The sequence below is a fragment of the Felis catus genome, chromosome F2 (assembly GCF_018350175.1).
Source record: "Felis catus isolate Fca126 chromosome F2, F.catus_Fca126_mat1.0, whole genome shotgun sequence".
In the NCBI taxonomy this organism is placed as follows: Eukaryota; Metazoa; Chordata; class Mammalia; order Carnivora; family Felidae; genus Felis; species Felis catus.
The window spans coordinates 3,172,454-3,188,347 of record NC_058385.1 but is presented as its reverse complement, the minus strand read 5'-3'; the positions used below and the strand labels follow the sequence as shown (position 1 = coordinate 3,188,347).

The 15,894-nt window shown below is 39.8% G+C and overlaps 1 protein-coding gene and 1 long non-coding RNA gene across 3 annotated transcripts in view; one reads left to right on the top strand and one right to left on the bottom strand.

Annotated features, from left to right (window-relative positions):
* Nucleotides 1-15,894, bottom strand: part of SNTG1 (syntrophin gamma 1) — an 888,982-nt gene that overhangs the window by 617,328 nt on the left and 255,760 nt on the right. The window lies entirely within an intron of this gene.
* Nucleotides 4,548-15,396, top strand: LOC123383246. Its single transcript, XR_006592800.1, has 3 exons — nt 4,548-4,782; nt 5,164-5,270; nt 14,949-15,396. It is a non-coding gene; the product is annotated as an uncharacterized LOC123383246 (long non-coding RNA).

The window sequence follows — 15,894 nt, the reverse complement described above, 5'->3', positions numbered from 1 at the left end:
AAATCTACGTCCAAACATAAATTTTTGTTTAAATAAATTGTGGTCTGTACATTCAGTATAATATTTTGCTGCCATTTAAAACTCTTTAATAAAGGTTAATAAATAAGATGTGGTTTCTATACACAATGAAATATTACTGCAAATATGCAATTGCAACAACGTGGAGAGATCTGGAAGGTACCATGCTGAATAAGCATGTTGTGTACCTGAGACTAATTTAATACTGTATATCAACCATACTTAAATTTAAAAACTGACAGGGGGAGACAGAGTAAGAAAAATAAAGACTGGAGAATAGAGGAGAAAATAAATAAAACTGAAAGTTTTTTGTTAACATAATATTTCCATACCATTTGGCTGCTATGAACTGCATTATGTCCTCCCAAAATTCCTATGTCAAACGTCTACTTCCAATGTGACTTTGTGTGGAGATAGGGTCTTTAGGAGGTAATTAAGATTAAATGAAGTCATAAGATGGGGGCTCTCATCTGCTAGGATTAAGGTCCTTATAAGAAAAAAATATGAGAGCTCCCACTCTCTCACCCAGGCATTGAGGAAAGGCCATGTGAGGATTCAGTAAGGAGGGGACAGTCTTCAAGCCAGAAAGAGGCTTCTCACCAGGAACTAAATCAACTAAATCAATCATCCATGATCTTGGATTTCCAGCCTCCAGAAGTATAAGAAAATTAGTCTTGTCTAAGCCATCCAGTCTGGGATGTTTTGTTACAGCAGCAGAAGCTGACGAATACAACATCAAGAGTGAGTTACAAAATCAGATGTAGTTATATATAATTTTGTCACTTAAAATGTGAGTTTAAATCCAAACACATAAATGCAAGTATACACAATTATAGAGAAAAATTCTACAAATGGACACATCAAAATGATAACAGCACATGTACAGATCAGGATTATAAGTGAATTCTATTTTACTTTCCACTGTTTTTGTCACTTTTAAATTTTCAGAGTTTACTTCAGTAATTGTATCATAAAACAGTTTTTAAATTTTAAAAAGTCACTTTGATACACTCTGTATCAGCCAAACATAGGTTATGTTTTTAATTGTCCATAAAAATCTATAATATAAACACTCACATTTGTGAAACCCAATTTTTTATCCAAGTAATTTAAAATTTTTCCTTTTTGAAATCTATGGCTATTTTATTAGCAAAAGAAAAACAAAGTCACAAATGGCTTCATTGAGCAATTTCTAGCAAGGATCTGTTCCATGCCCACTGAGGCAAAATCGGTGCGTGAGTTCTTCAAGGAACTTTTCCATTCCGGGTCATTACATTTTCAATGGCATCATTACAATTTATTTAAGTTGCGGTTACCTGGTTAGAAATTTTCAATGCTTTCTTTACTGGGGAAAAATATGTATGTGAATTTCGTGTGTGTGTGTGTGTGTGTGTGTGTGTGTGTGTGTGTGTGTGTGTTGCCCTGATGTCCTTATTCCCAGAATGTTCAATCAGGAAGTCACACTAATGCTATCTTTAAAGTTTTATAAAGTCACAAGTTCTCAGAATCTGTACGTAAGCTTGTTAGCTTCGAACTACAGTAATGAACCTAAGCAGAAAGTACATTTGCTGGATGGGTATTAACTTGATTCCATACTTAACAGAAAGGTTATAGAAGTGGGCTCAGCAAACAAAGTATGTCTTGGAAGGTGAGGCCTGACTGGCATCTTGGCACAACATCATTGTCCTAAGGAGTCGATTCTAGTGAGGTCACTGGTGGTCACTTACTATGTCCTGGGCTCCCGCAATGTGCCAGCGCTTCTGGCTATTAGATGTCATGCTGCTAAGTTCTTTCCTGTGCCTCAGTATTTATAAAGAATAGCAACTTTCTTTGCATTTCTGTCGCTCATTCTAGACGTAGAATCCTAGAAAGCACTTCTTCTTTGCAGATTCTTGGCCGTATTGGAATGCAGTGACTTCTGAGAAGCTGGGAGGGGTCGTTTCTGCACTTCGTGGTTTCTGCACCTGGGGTGACACTGTGGGTTCTCTCTATGGAGATTCCTTTGGTAAATAAGGGCGTTTGAATATTGGGAAGCAAAAATGGCAGAGGCCAATGACATCTCAAGTAGAATTAGAAAAATGGTGATAATAATAATAAAAAGAAACTAAGATTATCTCCTTTTGCCAATTAGCTATAAGTCCAGAGAGATATGCCAGGTTTTCTAAAACAACACTAAGGAACATCCAGCCGTTTCGCATATTGTGTGCATCCAAAGCCTGGATTTAATGTATCTTCAAAACTTGAGATCTTAAATGTTCCAAGATTCTATCAATTAAAAAAAGTGTTATTAGCCACAGCCTTTATGGAAATAAAGGTGTGTAGCCATGGTATGCATATGTTAAAATATGTTTTTAATTTTATCAAACATGAAATAAATTTTTTTTAGGTTTCATTTTATTATTAGGTCTACCTGGCATGAAAAGAAATATAAATGTACCCATAAGCCAATCAATAAACATTTATCATTAATCCATTTAATAATTACTAATGACCTATTAATTGTCAATATTTGTAATGAGATTTAAGAGTAAAGATCTACGTCAGAAATTGTTCATGTCACATAAACCTCACAACACGCAGACATATTTTAAAAACTTAACTAGCACCCATAAAGTAAAAGAATGTTCTATAAATGCTTTACTAAGATATAGAGATATATTTCACTCAGTACATGCAAAGGTCACACCTCTTTTTATTCTAAATACAATTTGTTGTTGTAAACACTCGAGTGTTTGTGAATGAATGAAAAAATTCTATGTATGGCTTACATCTACAATAGGGTTACAAACAAATGAGCAATGCTGTTTGGGTGAGTTGAGGAAGAATTCACAAAAGAAGTGATACAGGAACCAGTCATTAAAAAATTAGTAGTATTTTTCCAAGTAGAAAAGAGAAAAGAAAATTAGAGGAAAAGGCACACTCGAAGCAAAGTCGTGCAGATATAAAGTACTAGATGTATTCAGGGAGCAGTGAGAAGTCACTCCTGCCTGGCATGTAGGACACACATAGTAGGTTACGAAGGGGAAGAGAGAGAAGAGCCTGAAGAGTAGAGTTTGGGATCTACTACAACGCGGAGTCTCCGAAAAAGGCTTCTCTGAAGGCCACACCAAAGAACTGGAACCTTATCCCCCAGGAAATGGAGAGGTTTCAAAGGTTTTTAAACAGAGATTTAAAGTGTTCAGGTTTCAGTGTTACACAATTCTCCTTATCCATTCTTTCTTAAACAATGGTTTTAACCTATGAAGCAGCTTTGGTTAATGTCCATGATCCGTCCCTCACTGACAACCCAATGACCCATTCTCAATCTCCATTTTATCTGACCTATCAGCAGCATTTGACATGTGTCAGACAGACCCTTCTGTGGGGGTAGGAAGGCCCTCTGATATTAATGTCTGTGCAACACCTTCCTCTTGAGAGCAGGAAGTGTCTGAGACTTACTTCTAACCCACAGTAGAGGCCAAAGGTCATGTCACCCTTGTGATCATGTTGTATTTATAAGATACCATCTTAATACGCTGATGCCAAAGACTCTTCCTTGCAGGCTTGAGGGAGTGAGCGGCCGTGTTGGAGAAGGCTACTCCATGGAGAACTTCGAGTGGCCCTCATCTGACACCCAGCATAAAGCTGAGACCCTCAGTCATGGAGGTGCAAGAAACTGAATTTAGCTAACAACCTAAGTAAACTTGGAAGTAGGTTCTTCCCCCATTGAGCCTCTGGATGGGAATGCATCCTGGCCAACACCTTGATTCCAAGGTGCAAGGTGAGACCCTTCTCCAAGGAGAAACCAGCTAACCTGTGCTCAGGTGCCTGAGCCATGGGCACCGTGAGATAAGTGTATTTCGTACTAAGCCACTAGATTTATGATCCTATAATATGCAGCCATAGAGAACTAATACTGTGTAGCTAATCACTCCCTCTCTCTTTCAGAAGCATGCTGTTCATGCATCCATGGCTACCAGAATACTCCCTTCTCTTGGCCTCCTCCTTCCTCACTGCTGACAACTTTTGGTTCTTTTGTTAGTTTTAGCTCATCACTCCAAGCTATACATTTTGGAAGGCACCGAGCCTTAGTTCCCAGAACTCCTGTTTTCTGTACAGTCACTTCCAAGGGAACCCGGTCCAACCTGAGGGTCAAATGGAACCACTGTGTTGCCAGCACCCGGGGACATAAAGCCTCCCGCCCCGGGGCTTCTCCTGGGATGTCTTCTCCACAGACCCTCATGGATCATTCACCTTCGCTTCCTCCAGGTCCCTGCCGGTCATGAGCTTCTCACCGAGGCTTTCCCCGACCACCTCAGGTAAGGCAGCACATCCTCCCTCCACCCCTTGCCCTGCTTGCCTGGTTCTCAGTACTATGTTTACTTAACTAGCGACTGTCCTCCCCCGCTGGAGGACAAACTGCTTAAGTACCAGTCTCTGTTTTGTCTACTGCCGTGTTCCCCCACCTACCCCAGCGGTGGGGACACAGTAGCCCTGACATAAACGCTTGCTGAGCGCGCGCGGAAGTGAATGGGAGCAGTAGGGCGGTTTGAGAGGCAGACACAACTTCGATCGGCGAGATGGGGGCTCGGATCTTGTCATCTGCGCCGGAGCGAAGATGAGTGGGCTGACGGAAAACACTGTCTTAAGCTCTGCTTCCTTTTATTCTCTCATTATACTAATGAATGCAGGAGGATCTTCCGCATCTTCTCCCGGGATCCTCTCCATCCCCCCACCACTGCCTGGGAGGATTTCTAAATACAGCGCATTAATACTGTGTAGGAGGTAGTGTTTCTGTTTCTTACAGTATCTTGGAGGGTCCTCCATGGTGACTGTTTTGCTGAAACTTGAAGTCACCCTGAAGCAGTTATTTTTCCCCCAAATGTGTGATTTTTTAGGTTGCTCTCCACATATCCCTTTCCAAACGGTACAGTGGGTCCCCAAATGCTTTCTGCCCTATCTTCTTGGTGAAAAACTTACTGTCATTCAACAGACGGTTCATATGAGTCCCTTCTAAAGATTCTCCCGACCTCTTCCTCAATGAGGCAGTAGGGACCACAACTTCACCTGGGTCCCCACCCGGGAGAAATAAGCCCACCAACCCACTCAGAGGAGGGATGCGGAGACTCAGAAAACAGTGACGTGAGGCTTTAATCAATGTTCTAGCAAGACGGATGTCCGATGGGCAGACACATGGGGCAGTTACAGCAGACAATTTACCTGCTAGAGGGCAAGTCCCTCCCCTGGTTCCTCATTGGCTGAGCACTTCAGAGGTAAGTCCCTCCCCTGATTCCTCATTGGCCGAGCACTTCAGAGGTAAGTTCCTCCCCTGATTCCTCATTGGCTGAGCCCTACAGAGGTGACAGCCTTACCCAGATGTCACCTATGCCCACGTAAGGCAACAAGTAATCTGATTGGAGAAAATGTACATTTCCTGAGGTGATGCAGAGACTTTCAGCCCCTCCTTTGTTCTTTGGAGCATACTCATTGCGAAGCCCATGAAAATAAGCCCGGGAAACAGAGAGGGGAAGAAAAAACAGGAAGTGAAGGGTCTCAGGGTTTAGGACTCCATTGTGGGGGAGGGGGAGTTTGTACATCTTTCCAATAGGTTATAAACCTACTATTAACTAGACAGCACAGCTTTTATTTGGTATTTCTGAAAATGAATCATCTCCCTTATGTCTCACACACCCTAGGGCTTGTGAGTATTTCTCTCAGTTACCGCAGGGCCTACTGGTTGGTTTATAGGTCTGCTTAACATGGGCTCCTAGACCATAGGAGCTCTGTACCCCTTGTAGATGAGGGCTAAAATAATGTTCAACAAATATCAGATCAAGTCTCCAGGAAGTAAATGGCAATTTGGGTGTGGAATCTAATGACAGAGGTGGCAAGGAAGAAGAATGAATAGGAACAAGGAAAATGAAGAAAGAGAAAGATTAGTTGAAATCGTGTGGAGTTTCTGGAGTAATCCTCACAAAATAGGAAGATCGCAAAACAAAAGAAAGTTAAAATAACTCTAAAGAACTTTGACCTTGGCAGAGTTGGTAAAGAAAGATATGTCAAATCCTGATAAAAAAGAAACAAAAATTGTCCAGGATGGTGGAATCTGTGGTCAAACAGATTCTTTTTTTAATTAAATAATTCAAAGAGAAAAACTATAGTAGAAACATACGGACGTTAATTATTGTGTTCTCCACTTAAAGATAATTAGTGATTTCGAGACAGTTCTAATTTTGATAGAACGCAAAATCCTCTTTTCCAAGTGCTCCATATTTTGTTTAATATTTTTATTTTGTCTAAGCAGGAACATTATAAAGAAATCCAAAAATATATGTGGAGAACAGTTCTTGTTTCCCAGTGATAATTTTAATATCTGCTACCTATTAATGCTAGCTAGGAACAAATTTCTCTAATATGAAACACAGAATTCATATCAATTCAAATAATGAAAAATGCCTACAAAAATGAAAATAAACATAAAAGAGGACTACAGTTTTATTCCTTTGGGTGATATTTTAATTTGATTTATCTATTTATTACCACATGATGAAGAGCTATTTAAGGACTGTCAGCATTTTAATATAAAATCAGATTCAAATATTAACGTATTTAAGAGAAAATAAAACCAGACTTCATTCCAGAAGCACTGAGGACAGAGCCTTGGTAAAGAGAGTGAACAACAGTGAATAAGATTCAGTCACTTTTGATATTGTTTCTTATTGAGGGGGTAGCACTTTGAAGACCTCAATGTTTCTCACGCTTCAGTGTCCAGCCAGGCAGTACATCCAGCCTGCACCTCGCAGAAATGTTCATTTCCAGGTTGACATCGCGGCACCTGTGAAGCTGTTCTTCACCAGGATCACAGAAAACCACCAACTCGAGATCAGATCTGTGGCACCATTTCTTTTCCTTTGATCCTTTTCTCATTGTAAAGAACAAGAGAGAACTGAAATTCCTCCTACGATCACTGTTAGAGCATCATCAGAGCTGGATTCTTTTTTACAGTAAGCATGGGGCATCCTAGTCTCCTATCCAATCCAAAGAGAAGCCTTCCATCTCCGCTCTGACTCTCCATTCTTCCAGGAACCACAGTCCATAAGTTATTCAAAAATTCCCTCTTGGCTGGTTCAGTTTGGTGGAGCATGTGACTCTTGATCTCAGGGTCGTGAGTTCAATCCTCATATTGGGTGTGGAGCTTACTTAAAAAAATAAGATTCAAAAAATATATGTTCAAAAAACAAAAACAGGGCCACCTGGGTGGCTCAGTTGGTTAAGCGTTGGACTCTTGGTTTCAGCTCAGGTCATGATGTTGCCATACGTGAGTTTAATCCCCGCATCAGGCTCCACACTGAGTGTGGAGCCTGCTTGGGATTTTCTTTCTCTCTCTCTCCCTCACTCTCTCTTGCCCCTTCTCTCTCATTACCCCTCTCCCACTCTAACTCTCTCTAAATAAATAAAATTTTAAAAAATAAACAAGACCAAAACAAATATCCCCTTTCTTTGTTTTTAATTTGAACCTTTCAATGCTTGGTTTTTCTCAAGTACTTACGCCTACCTCAGTGTCTCTCATTTAAGAAAAGAAAAAAATGCATTCCATCATCCAATCTTCCTACCTATCACATTCTATTGCTCCTTCCCACCACAGTAACGATATTGTTGTCTACATTTGCTGAATACATTTCCCCCACATTCTACCAAAACAGTTTTTCCACAGGTCATGAAGAGCCTGTTTGCCAAATCTGGTGAACACCTGAATGTTCTTCCCTTGTTTAATCTCTGTGACAGTTCACACCCAACCCATCCCTTCTGAGTTCAACACTGCCATTCTGTCTTTTTATCCCTTCTGATATTCTAAGCCCTATCTGAAAGTTCCCCTTCCCTTGCCCTTTCCATAGATGTTGGTAATTTCCAGAATTCCGTTCTCTCTTTCCTCTTATTAGCCATGCATATCTGATAAACCTGGGAGATTTATTCATGTCCAGCGGTTCAGCTATAACTGATGTCATAATAACTCAGAACAATGTCACATGTTCTCATCTATCCAAAGATATCATCTTCTCTGAAAGGTACCCTGACCATCAATCCACCATCAGCAAGGTTGAGTTTCGTGTGTTTTATAGAATCTACTTCACTTTGGGAAAATATCTATTGCCTTCATATCGGCCTAAAGTAATTCTTCCTCAACAATGTAGACCATTTAAGAACCACCTCCTCAAACATGATCTTCCTGTGCATCCCAGTTTGGAATAGCTGTCCCTTTCCTATTCTGTGTATTATATTGAAACATTTTTTAATGGGTTGAATTGAGTCCAAAAGATATGCTAAGTCCTAGCCCTAGTATTTCAGAATGTGACCTTGTTTGGAACTAAGGTCATTGCAGACATCATTAGTTAAGCTATAGTCATACTGGAGTAGAGGGCCCTTAATCCAACATGACTGATATCCTTGTAAGTAAAGAGATACACAGGAAGAACTCCATGTGTCAATAGAGGCAGAAACAAGAGCGGTACAGCCATAAGCCAGGGAATGTCAAGTATTGACAGCTACCACTAGAAACTGGGAAGGAGCAAGGAAGGACTCCTCTCCGGAGTCTCAAAAGCACCTTGGCCCTGTTGACATCTTGATCTTGGACATGTAGCCTCCAGAACTGTGTGATAATAAATTTCTGTTGTTTGAAGTCACCCAGTTTGTGTTACTTGGAAACTAGTACAGTTTTTGACACTAGAAAGCATGGTGCTGATGTAATGAATACCCAAAATCATTATGATTAAATGATGTATGATCTTTTTTCCTCTGGCTACTAACACATTTTTCTCTTTTGTTTTGCCATTCCGGAACCGACCATAAAACAGTCTAAACATAGATTTCTTTTTTATTTATCTCTCTTAATACTTGTGGTTTCTGAATCAGAAGATTTTTGTCTTTCTTCAATTCTTAAAAAAAATGTCAAATGGTGTTTCTTTTATTCTCTCTATTCTCTATCACTAAAACAAACAAACAAACAAAAACCTGTGTGACAGCATCTCAGTTTTGCTTCTATGACTCATAAACTCTCTTTACTTCGGTTTCCATTTTTCAGTTTTATATTGAGAATAAGTTGTTATATTTCATAAATCATAAGTCCTCCTTTGTGATAATTTACTAATTACCTTCAAAGTTTTAACTTGGAACGTTTTTTTTTTCCAGTCATTCCACTTATTTCTTTTTCAAATTTGTGTGAGCAATTTTTGTTTAGTGTTATTGTTAAAGATATATCAACTATTTATATATAATAGTTTATGTTTGTTCACTCATCATCTAAATTTTTAATTAAATTTAATTAATTAAATTTTTAAATGTATCATGGGGCACCTAGGTGGATCAGTAGGCTAAGTGTTGGACTTCAGCTCAGGTCATGATCTCACAGTTCATGAGTTCGAGCCCTGCGTTGGGCTCTGTGTTGATAGCTCAGAGCCTGGAGCCTGCTTCAGATTCAGTGTCTCCCTCTCTCTCTGCCCCTCCTCTGCTCACACTCAGTCTCTCGCTCTCAAAAATAAATAACATTTTTAAAACATTTAAATGTTTAAATTTGTCCTTTTTTCCTAGTTTTATCAACGTATAATTGACAAATTTATGTATATATTTAAGGTGTGCAACATGACAATGATTTTATACATGTATATTGTGAAATTATTACCATAATGTAGTTAATTAATATATCCATCACCTCATATATCATTTTTATGTGCTATGAGAACTTAATACTCTCCTCGCAAATTTCAACTATGCAATACAGCATTATTAACTGTAGTCCCCATGCTGAACCTTAGATCCCTAGACCTTATTAATGTCATAACTGAAAGTCTGTACCTTTTCACCAACATCTCCCCATTCCCCTCACCCCTGAATATATTGTCAAATAATCTTTGATAAAGATGTCAAGAATGCACAATGGGGAAAGAATGGTCTTGTCCATAAAATAGTGTTAGGAAAACATTATATCCACATCCAAAAGAATCAAATTGGACCCTTATCTTATACTACAAACAAAATTTAACTCAAAAGGGATTAAAGACTTATGTGAAAAACCTAAAAGTCGAAAACCCTTAGAAGAAAACAGGAGGAAACTCCCGGGGATTGGCCTTGGCAATAATTTTTTTTTTTTTTTTTTTTTTGCATTTGACACCAAAAGCACAAACAATAAAAGAAAAAAAAGCTAAAAACCAGAACAGCAAGTGGGACTACCCCAAACTTCTGCACAATGAAAGAAACCATCCACAAAATTAAAAAGCGACCTATGGAACGGGAGAAAAGATTTATGAACAGATACATGATAAAGGATTAATAATCAAAAAATGTAAGGGACTCGTAGAGCTCTATAGCAAAAAAAAGCAAAACAAAACAAAAAAAGAAACAAACAAACAAAAAAACCCAATTGAAAACTTAGTGAAGCACCTGAGTAGACTGTTTATTTTTTCTAAAGGAGACATACAAATGGTCAAGATGTATATGAAAAGTTGCTCACATCACTAATCATCCCAATCATCAGGGAAAACAAATGAAAACCGCAGTGACATTATCACTGTGCACCTCTTAGGGCAGCTAAGATGAAAAAGACAAGAGATAACAACTGTTGTGAGTGGGAGGAAGAAAGAGCTCTCATATACTGGTGGTGGAAACGTAAACTGGCACAGCCATTACAAAACCAGTTATGGAGGCTCTTCCAAAAAGTCAGAACATGAACTCCCATATGACCCAGAAATCTCCTTCCATAGAAAGGAAATGAAGTCAGGGCCTCACAGGTAAATCTGCATGCCTATGCTCACTGCAGCACGATTCCAGCAGCCAATACGTGGAAATAACCTAAGTGTCTGTTGCCACATGGATGGATAAAGAAAATGTGGTGTAAACACACCATAAAATATTATTGAGTCAGAAAAAGGAAGGAAATTCTGCCATTTGTGAGAACTTTGCTAAGCCTGGAGGATATTATGCTAAGTTAAATAAGTCATAAAGTCAAAGACAAGAGCGCCTCATGTCACTAGTATGTGTAATCATAAGAGAGTCAAACAGAAGCAGAGAGTGGAATGGTTGCCAGGGGCTGTGGAGTGAAATTCTTGACATACAGCATTGCTTTATGTTTGTTTCTTCTGCTCTTTTTTTTTTTTAAAGTTTTTTTTTAACGTTTATTTTATTTTTGAGACAGAGAGAGACAGAGCATGAATGGGGGGGAGGGGCAGAGAGAGAGGGAGACACAGAATCCGAAGCAGGCTCCAGGCTCTGAGCCATCAGCCCAGAGCCCGACGCGGGGCTCGAACTCATGGACCGCAGATCGTGACCTGAGCTGAAGTCAGACACTTAACCGATTGAGCCACCCAGGCGCCCCTCTTCTGCTATTTAATAACAGAAGTCTCTTTTCTGCTGTAGTTTATAATTGTTGATTATGTGAAAGTGTGACCGAATTTTTGGTGTTCTTAATCTTGGGAAACTTGTACATGCAAACTGAGGATGGCTTCACCCTAACAAAATTGGGACAACTATCAAATCTGAAACCTCTCCCCACATGGAATAGTATAAATTTAAACCCCAGGTCCTACGAGGGCAAGTCTGTGGGTAAAAGCGTTCCTAACAATATCTTGTGCCCCACTGAGAACCCAGGCCAAGGCCTGTTATTAATTTTTGCAGGCAGACTGATACTCTTTCTGAACCACATTTCTGGATTTTTGAGAGTCTTGGATTTAAACTGAAGCTTCAGTTCAAATTTATTTAGGGCTTTGCTAACCACAGACTGAACTGCGTCCACCAAAAAGTCGTATGATGCAGCCCTAACCCCCAAGAAGATGGTTTGGAGATGAGGCCTTTGGGAGATAATTAGGTTTAGACGAGGTCACAAAGGTGGGCCCCCTGTAACGGGATGAGTGCCCTTACGTGGTGACGAGACACCACACAGCTTGGTCTCTCTCTGTGAATGCACAGAGAGGTCATGGGACCACATAGCATGATGGAGGCTTCCCAGAAGCCAAGGGAAGAGCCCAGAATGAAACTTACTTTGCCAGCCCCTTGATCTTGGATCTTGGACTTCCCAACCACCAGCACAGTGAAAAATAAACTACTATTTAAGCCACACAATTTATAGTATTTTGTTATGGAGGCCTGAGCGGATTAATAAACTTGCCTTCCATCTCTTACTTGCATGGCAAGAGCCAAGGGTTTCTTTCTTCTGCTACAAACCTCGGAAACAAGAACTCCCTTAACTATCCTTGGACTTTCAGCATGGTTGCTCAATGCTCTGTGATCAAACATCCTGTGTGTTAAATTAATCATATAAAATGTAAGCAATAGCGGGGAAAGGAGTTTGAACTTAGCCTATTCGTTCCTGTGTCCCTCCTATTTGGCATAGTACGTGGTACATAGTGAGCACCTAATAAATGCTTGGTTGCAGGAATAAATAACTTTAGTGCTAGACATTAAGTTACATGCAATTTCAGAGGATTAAGTTGTCTGGCACGTTCAACTTTTCACAAAATGATATTTTGGTTCAATATTGGTCACATCAGTTCTGAGTCACGTTGGATTTCTTAGTAATTTCTTTATCTTTCTGACTGACTATGCTTACAGTGAAGTGAATGTACAGTCACAAGTTACTGAACTGAGACGTGAACGCAACGTGTATTTTGCAACTCATAAATATATAATGCTACAGAGTTAAAATTGTGAGTTCTGGGGCACCTGGATGGCTCAGTCTAGTAAGCGCCCGACTTCAGCTTAGGTCATGAACTCATGGTTTGTGAGTTCAAACCCCACCTCGGGCTCTGTGCTGAGGGCTCAGAGCCGGGAGCCTGCTTCAGATTCTGTGTTTCCCTCGCTCTCTGCCCCTCCCCCGCTCATACTTTCTCTCTCTCTCTCTCTCTCTCAAAAATAAACATTATTTTTTTTTAAATTGTGGGTTCTTTAAAGAATGGGGTGAACTTATAGATAGACTGGAGAAAGCTCTGTTTCAGTTTTTGTAATTATAATTAGAACTAACATTTCTTGAGCACTGACTAGGAGCTGAGTATTAGAGTAAGAACGTCAGCACATTATTATCCCATTTACTCTTCAACACTCCATAAGGCAGGTTCAATTATTTTCTCCACTTTATAGAAGAAGAAACAAAAAATGTAATTTGCCCAACATAATACCACTATGAAGTCATGGCACTGGAATTGAATCTACGATAAAGTTCTGAGAGCAATGTGCATTTCATTTAGCTAAGTGGACATTTATTTGTGGAGGCATTTTGGAAAAGATATAGGTACTTACTATTATTGCTTTTAGGACTTGTGAATTTTAGAATCTTTGCCACAGGCATAAATGCATCCTTCAAAAGTGTTTTTAATGATATAAAGTAATTCTCCTTTTACATTTCTACAAGCTCTTTCTATAGGCTCATATGTAAAGACGGAAGCTCTTGTTATGAGTGATACATTGGAATACAGCAAAGTTTCCCTCGCTGATCCCTTAATCACAAGCATTGCTTCCTTGACTTTGTGCCTGGTGTATGCTTGTCCCTTCACCCTCCTTCACTGTCAGTAACGGAGAGAGCTAAAATTAACACATCGGCATTGATACTGAGATAGGCAAATAGTATCTCTATGTAAATCCTTTCCCCCCTCACTATATTAGTTGTTTTTGTGACTTGTGATTCCTCATTAGAGGGTAATTAGAGTTCCACATTAGAAACTTAATATGCAGTGCTATCCAGTTTAAGTGATTTAAAATTTGATCCCTCGCATTTGTTTGCACTAAAAGACATTTCTTCAGGCTCTCTCCCCAATCTAATGACCAGTTTAGCATGATAATGATGCACATAAATTTCCGAGCCACCTACTGAATACAGAAGTGATCTTGGAAGCTGTGTTTAGATGCACTGGTGTGTGGCCATACAGAGGCAAGCACAGTCAGCTCATCACAACTGGACTTATAAAACATACTTGGAGGTGATCCAATACAGGTAAGTGGAGATAACGTTTCCTTTACTTTAGAGAATATGTCTTCATGGTACACTTTTGGTCAGAGAGTTCACAGGTTTCGATAACACGGGAAATATAAAGGTATTAGGTTTGGGCATTTTGCTATGAAGTGTTATTAAAAACTAATCACAACAGCATTAATAGTGATGGAAAGCTCACTTTATACCTTGAACTCAATCCGCTCAAACTCGGGTCTGGACCAGGAAGGCTTGTCTGCCAGGCCCAGCGGCAGGTCAATGAAAGGATTCAGACCTTGAAAAGCCTTGCAGACTTCTGTTTCCGACCCTCCAGCTCCTCCTCTGGAAACCAGAAGAAACATTCTGACGAAAAAGACCTACAATGAACGCCTGCTGTGATCAAAGCCTTGCCTGTCATTCAAGACAATTAATTTATTTTTAGAATTATTAAGTAAGCCTATAAGTTCACTATGACTTCCTGTTCGCTCTGGTAGTCTACAGATGTATTTTAGTGCAATATTGCTACCACCTTATTACTATTAAAAGTAACAACCGTTTCCCAAAGTGATGCTCTCATATCAACCTCACAGTCTGAAGAGGGCACACCAGCCTCGATTTCCACGTCTGTGTCCAGGACGCTCTGCTCCACCATATCTCAGGAATCCTCTTCACTTCTTCCAGAAGCTATCACCTACTGAAGCACACTGTGCTCTCTTCTACACCACAGTTCTCTACCTCCGCCATTCCATTGTCCTTATTTACCAGATGGCTTACCAATCCATATTTCTGTCTCTGCCCACACAGGTCCTAAACTCCTTTAACTTCTCGGAAACAGTTATACTTGCAAAAGCATTCTACCATGGGATGTTATACTCCTGAGGACAATGCTTTTGCACTCATCACTTCGTAGATGAGGCTTTTTCTGGTCCTGGTGACTCATGGACCTGCTTTGGATCTCACTTGCCTTTCTGCTTAACCTGGATACTATTTTAAACTCTTTCAGATGTTCTTCCCTAATGATGCGGAATCTACACTTTCCTCCACAAGACTGTCTTGATGTGATCACCAACACTAGCGTCTGTGTGATACAAGGAAAACGGCTCTTATCTGGTCAAGTTAATTTCCATCTTTTCCTGTTCCATCAATCTGAAACTTTTGGAAAGGATATACTAATCGCATCTGTTTGGGTATTCACTATTAACTTATTTTAATTAAATTTATGTACACACTATTAAACGATTCATTCCATTCAAATCTATTTCCTCTCCTGTATCTATTATTATTGTAGAGCCCCTCATAAAACTGTATGGTGTGCTACAGCCCATTTCAATTGGCCATTCTGAGTCCAAAGACTGTCATCTGATTGCCTCAAAAGTTTAGTCACCGGTCCCTTTCAGAAGTGAAAATCACTATTTCGTTACTGAGTCAGGTAGGTAAGTGACCTCCCTGAACATCCCTGCCCCGGTTTAGTGCCCTTTCACTGAAGCTTCCTCAGCATGTGACCATTGGCCCTGAGGTCTTGTGACCTAAGAGGGCTGCTTCAGCACTAGCCATCAGACGCTCAGAGGACAGAGTTCAAAGGATGACAGCAAAGTGTCATCAGGGTAGCTAGAGACAGTTTTTCTCACGACGCTCTGTTCTCTAACACATCTTGTCGGCCAGAATTCAGACCTTCTCCAGGTCAATCACTACTATAGGGAATTCTGTGCCTCTGGTTTGGACTGACCATTTTGTATTGCCCGGGTTAGGCTCATGACACATGAATAAAATAGGATTCCTGTTCGTAAAGAAGAAATGCATTTGAATCAGAGTGAGGGTTAATTTGGGGTCAGCAATTAAAAAGTATCTGTTCAAGTGTGACTTTAATATATTCTTTCCATATCCTTCAAACCTGACATAATAAAAAAAATGACTGAATTAAACTAACAATCATTGAATATGATCACGAT